A 6,153-nucleotide genomic window follows, 5' to 3' on the forward strand; every position below is an offset into this window, starting at 1 on the left:
AGACTCCTCTTCTGCATTTCCTGCAGCCTCAGGCAATCTGTCCTCTCTGGCTCCATCAGCAATAACCTGACTATCTCTTCCTTTCCACCTGCATGGGTTTTCCTGTGATCCTGCTTAGGCTAAACTAGGCACCTTTTCTGTTTCTTTCTTTGTCACACACCATCCTCTAAACCACCTACAAAATCACCATCCCTGTTTTCTGAGCACCCAGGGCAAGTCGACATCCACCTCGCGCCAAGCCAGGCGACAGCCAATAATCCTAAAGGTTAATCAAACAAAACCATCTGGCGAGGGAGTGCACACCCTGAGTCAGGGCATGAGAAACCCTGGGACTGTCCTTGACCACTGTTGGGGCTTGTACAGTTCTTCCCTGCCACACCTTGGGCAGAGGGACCTGAGAAGGGTGGCACAGCTGCAGGGACACAGGGCACAGGCAGCCCTCACCTCGGTGCTCCTTGCTGGGTCTACACCCGCTGCCTCGATACCCTGGCACCACTATTAAGCACAAATATTGAATATGTGCTAGGGAACCATCCAGCAAGGAAGTGCCGTTCTCTGTTTGGCCATGGGCACTTTGGGTTCCTTCTAATTCTCTCCCTTAATAAAGCCAGAGAAGTTCTTCCAGAGTTTAACTAGGCATGCAGTGATGGAAGTTGGACTGCTGAAAGTACAGCTGGGGCAGCACAGCCCTCGCTCCTCATAGAATCATAGAAACATCAAGGTTGGAAAGACCTTTAGATTGTCAAGTCCTACACCACAGTAACACTAAACCATATCCTCGAGACATCACTGCCTTCTCCAGGGACCTTTCTGCTCCCATGTAACATCATATTGCGCTACCAAAACCAAAGACAATGTTTAGGCATTTCAGGACAGATGAACATGAGGAGACATTCAGTATTCAATGTATTTTGATCATTTCAGAAAAGCCAGTAACAATTTAAATAATTTACAAGACTTTTTGTAGAGAAATTACTGTTTATGAAATATGGGTTAGATTCTTCCGTACTGTCTCTTTCTACTTACTTACATTCCTTCCTACTTTCTATAAGGAAATTGAGCTAATAAGAGATGCGACATCATTATTATTCAGCAAGCAAGAGCATTTAGAGGTAACTTTGCCCCAGAGTATCATCTGCAACTATCCAGGCAGAAGCTGAGACTAGTGTGTCACAGCAATGAAAGTTTGTGGTTTCTGGTTAGAAACACGAACACTGAGGCATCAACCTTAGCTTTGGAAAATAAGAGAAATTTTGCACATCGCATCATATAATTTAATCCCTATACAATTAAACAATGTACCCACATCTGTAATCTAAAGGTAGGCTTAAGTTTTGCTATACTCACTGTCATTTTGCAAAGTGCTGTTTTCATGTATTTATGATAGTTAGTCTTAAAATGAGCTGCACAGTGATGCAGCTTCTAATGCTCTCTGGAACACTGGAGAGACACACATTAGGGGACAGCAAGACGAAGATTGATCAACGCATAAGAAAGTGTAAATTTAAATTATTTAACAGAAATTAATTCCAATAGATGTTCATGGGCTAGTTTCACACCTCCTTACAGGCAGATTTAAAGGCAGATGATATAATTAATTGAAGACATTATTTTCTGGATCATGAGAGACTGACAAAACCAAAAAAAGCCTTAAAATAATCAATTCTCCAAAGTGCAGGAGTCTGAGACAGAGCTTATCAATTAGCTACAATGCTACACAAACACACTCTTACCTTCCAAGCTGCTGGTAATATGTGGTGCTTGTGTGGCTGTGCAGAAACTGCTGCCTTTCATTGCTGTGACCCCACCACAGCCAATGCGGCATGGGTGACACCAGGCAAAAGCTGAGCCATAGGGAAAGGTAACTGCAGCTGTGTCAAAGAGGAGAGTGGGGACCACAGGATTGACCACCCCACCTGAGAGCCAGGGGTCCCCTGCACTTCCAGCATGGTGCCTCAGGCAACATTAAGCAGGAAACAAATCCCAAGAGCGTCTCTCTCTCTCAGCTTTGTTAAAGCATAGGAAGTTGCCCTCTCCACTAACCCTCATGGCTAACATCCAACCTTGTACAACAGTAATGAGGGGCTGGGAAAGACATGTCACTCCTGCTGTGGCCAGGTCACTCATTTGCATCATTATGCAAATACGCAATCTGCTTGTGGTTAGGACCTGAGCACTACCCTGGGCCATCCACAGTGCCCTGTTCCACCTTGGAGCTGACAGTGGCTCTCCAGCCTCAGACCAGCTGTGCACTGCCCACCCCACTGATGGCAAAGTCTGGATATCCCAGGAGCCAAAGCATTTAAGTGCTCTAAATGGCAACTAAATGGAAAAAAAAGTTACAGTACAAGACAAAGAATCAATAAATTAGAAGGTACATAAACCCTTTGGATAATGATATAAACAAAAAATTATATATTCTTCTCCACAGAGTAGCCCATAGGTTGTTCCATGTAGCTTTTCTTAAACATCTTAACAGCCAGTGCTGATCTGCTGGGCTGGGTAAGGGAAAGAAGTCTTTAGTCTAATATGTTATATGGGTTATATGTGACCAGAGCTCTAACTATGTTTTGTTCAGTTTGGTTGGGTTGAGTTTGTTGTTTTGGGTTTTTTTAATGATTTGTCATTAAAAGCCATGAGGCTGTTGGAAGACAGCTATTAAGAGTTATCTAACACTATGCAAAAAACATTTAATCACTTTCTGAAGGTCTAATTGACCAGAAGAATTTGTGAGTTTCTCTATTTGTTTTTTCATATCAGCAATATTGGTTTCCGCTAACATTTTCTAGCAAACAAATGTTTTTGAGGCATTTCAGTATGGAAAAAGTAGACCAGCAGCTGCTCTACTGGGAATGCAGTGAAAAGGAACAGTTGATTTCCTATTAGCACAAATGAGCTTGTTAGCTGGGTTGACTTCAGACTGAGTTCAACAGTTCAGCGCCTCTACTCCAGGAAATACAGAAATTATATAACAAAAATTAACAGAAAGTGAAAGATAGATTTTGTAAGTGCCTGTTTCCCGACTAAATGCTTTTGGTACTCTGATGTAAGGGTGGGTGAATGGAAGCTGAGATGGGATACTCCGCTGACCGGACCATACCCTGAGCTGTAGGAAGATTTAATAGACATACTGGGTTGCTTAAAGAGGATTTCCAGGCCACCCAGCATCCCATTTGCTGTTGCAGTTTTCTTAATATATGCCTACATCATGAATAGTTTGTGCAATTGATACTTTCATAGAGTTCCAGCATAAACTTGCCGAATAGCACTTCTTGGACTTTGTTTATGTAAATCAAAAAGCTTTAAGGCTAGGCAGTCATTACTGCACGTGTTGCTGTTACAAACCTCTAGGATGACTTGGTAATGGTGAGGTCTGAAGATGCCTGTGCCCTGGTCCTATATTTAACTCTGACCCTTTGTTCCTGAGCAGCCTTCATTGGGGAGAAAACATGTATCTATTTCATAAGAGCAATTTATCAATATTAGTTAGTTATCTGAGAACTATATCGTGTATTTGGCAAGATAATTAAGAATGCAGTACCAGGTAGGAATATAGTTTCATAGGGGAAAAATACTCACAGTGAGAAAGAATAAATAAAAAATACATTGATTTTTCTGTATCTCACATTATTCAGTAATTACTTTTCTGATTTTATTCTCTAGCCCTTCTGTTAGAGAATAAAATTAGAAATCTCTCACTCTTTCTTGTTCAATCACTCTCATCCTGCTCCCAGAACATGTACCCCATTCTTTAAACAGACACCTTGCCCTCCTATAAATAGTATGCTTCAGTACACACTGTGCAGTTCACCTGCAAAGCAACACCACTACCAACTGCAGAGCTGTATGGGAAGAAAAGATGGCTTTGACAGCAAATCAAACATGGGGAACACAGAAACCAGCAGCAGAGCAGCGGTGCCTCCGCCTGCCCTTCCGGGGCTGGGCACGGCTAGGGACAGGCTGCGGCAGTCACGCTCCAGCAGAATGCATGAGCAAAGTGATGACAGTGCAAGAATTGCACAGGAAAGCACAGAGCATGTATTTTCTGAAATTCAAGGTTCGTATTTTGCAAGTTAAGTAACGCCCAGAGGCAGAAACGGGTGGGGTGTGGTGGTTTGAGTTTTCGCCCCTCTGGACACATAGACCTGCCCACGAGTGCCCACACGGAACAGTTTCCCTTCCACAGTGGCTGTCCGAGCTGACTTGGAGTCCAGCATCCTCCGAGTGTTTGCTGAGAGCGTGAAATGTGCTTTCTTTAGCCTTTTCATGGTCTCTGGACTCTGAGAGACTGTGCATTTGCTCTGCCACCTTGCAGGGAGGAGGGTCACCCTGTGTCTGCCCACCACAGGGAGCAAGCCCGTCACCCCTCACTTGACTCTCTTCACCCCAGCCCAGCCCATATCAGAGGCCCCAAATCACACTGCAACCACCTCCTGAAATACTCACCCCTCTGAGTGCACAGTGCACTGGTGCCCAATGCTTGTACGTGGTGAAAAGTTACAAATTCTGTTTCATAGATGAGGAATTTTAGAGCAACTGATGCCAAGAGGTGCTGGATCCCCAACTTTAGCTCACGGCAATGCTCACTGCTTCTGAAAAATTAATTTCTGAACGGTGAGTGACCCCAAAGAAATGGGGTGTTAATGCTAGGAGGGGCTGGGGATATTCCAAGGGGTGGGATTACAGAATTCCAACTCCCAGGCTGCAGTCCTAAAAATTAAGCATCCTTCCAGGAGGGGGAACCTAAAAAAAAAAATCCTGTATTGGAATAATGAGCCCTGTTCTGGATGTGTTAAGTCCATCTCCCCCATTATAACTCTCTTATTTGCTCTCCCTTCAGAGAAGAATCTCTCAAAAGCTTTGCAAAAGTTTTTTTTCAGGATCATTCTCTGCCTGAAACAAGAATTTTCTCCACCATGGGTGAAAAAGCTGGATGCCTCTCTTTTCCTGGCTGTTACTCAAGGTATAAGATCCATATCCCTACCACAAACCATGCTGGGACTTCTAATTGGGTTTTCCTCCCACTGTAACTCCCTCTACCATCTGTTTCTCTTTTTTTCTCAGATGACACATCCCTCAGTCACTGAGCAGTGCCACTGGGATCCTAACCCAAGCCTGGAGACTCAGTCAGAGCAGCGCCTTCCCTCTTCCCCACGGCCACCAGCCTCAGCTCCAGGTATGAGGTGGGAGTTCAGATCACCACCTGCCCACCCAGGGGTCAGACACCTGTGGATTGCTGTATCCCAGTCCACGTTCCTGGCTGGGTTTTAACTTCAGATTGGCCGTAGGGTTTCTTTGAAAACAAGGCAGGAATCTGAAGTCCAGAGCAAAGCTTGAATTGCTCTCAGCAGGGCTAGGGTCCCACCCTGTGCTTTTAAATAACAGCAGAGCTGTTTAACCTATGACACAACTGATTTTTTTCTACTTACCTTCAAATAGGTGCTGTGCTTCCAGCAACCGAAAACTCCCCACGATCCCAGCGCTAACGAAGGTCTCTGGAGCCTCTCTGCTGACATGACTGGTTGCCCCAGGTCTCAGTAGGATCCGGCCACTGTTTTCTACTGATGCATCTAAGAAGAATACTAAAATGCCAGAAACATGGCTACTTTTTCTGGCCTCTTTCCAGAGCCCTAGTCATGTTATAGTTGAGCTACTGCAAATGAAAATAACATTAGAATTCTAAATCAGTACATAAGTGATACTTGCTCATTAGGAAACTTGAAGTTACTATTGCCTGCAGCTATTACTACTGTTTTCAGAAATAATTCATTAGCTGCAAAAATCTTCTTGTGTGTCTCAAGAGATGAAACAAAAAATTATCTATTTTACTTTTCTTGTTAGTTCCTTCCCTGCATTCTCCTTCAGCACTCTCCCCAGTCCAGACTGCAAGATTGAGACATGAAGTCTCTTTAATAGAGAACATGGAAACACATTTCAGATCAGCTCTAGGCCAGGTGCCATAAGACAGTACCTTCCACTACTTCCCCTATTAATATTTTACTTATGTATAGGCTTTTCTGAGCAGGGTTTCTAGGACTGTTGGTCCTCACCTAAGAGAGGAGCAGTAGGTAATTCTCACTGGGGGCCTCTGGCTACCAGAGCCATACTCACTGTGTCTCAGTGGTTAAATAAAAAAAAAAAAAAAAGGGCGGG

Source organism: Apaloderma vittatum, unplaced genomic scaffold, assembly GCF_000703405.1.
Source record: "Apaloderma vittatum isolate BGI_N311 unplaced genomic scaffold, ASM70340v1 scaffold24282, whole genome shotgun sequence".
In the NCBI taxonomy this organism is placed as follows: domain Eukaryota; kingdom Metazoa; phylum Chordata; class Aves; order Trogoniformes; family Trogonidae; genus Apaloderma; species Apaloderma vittatum.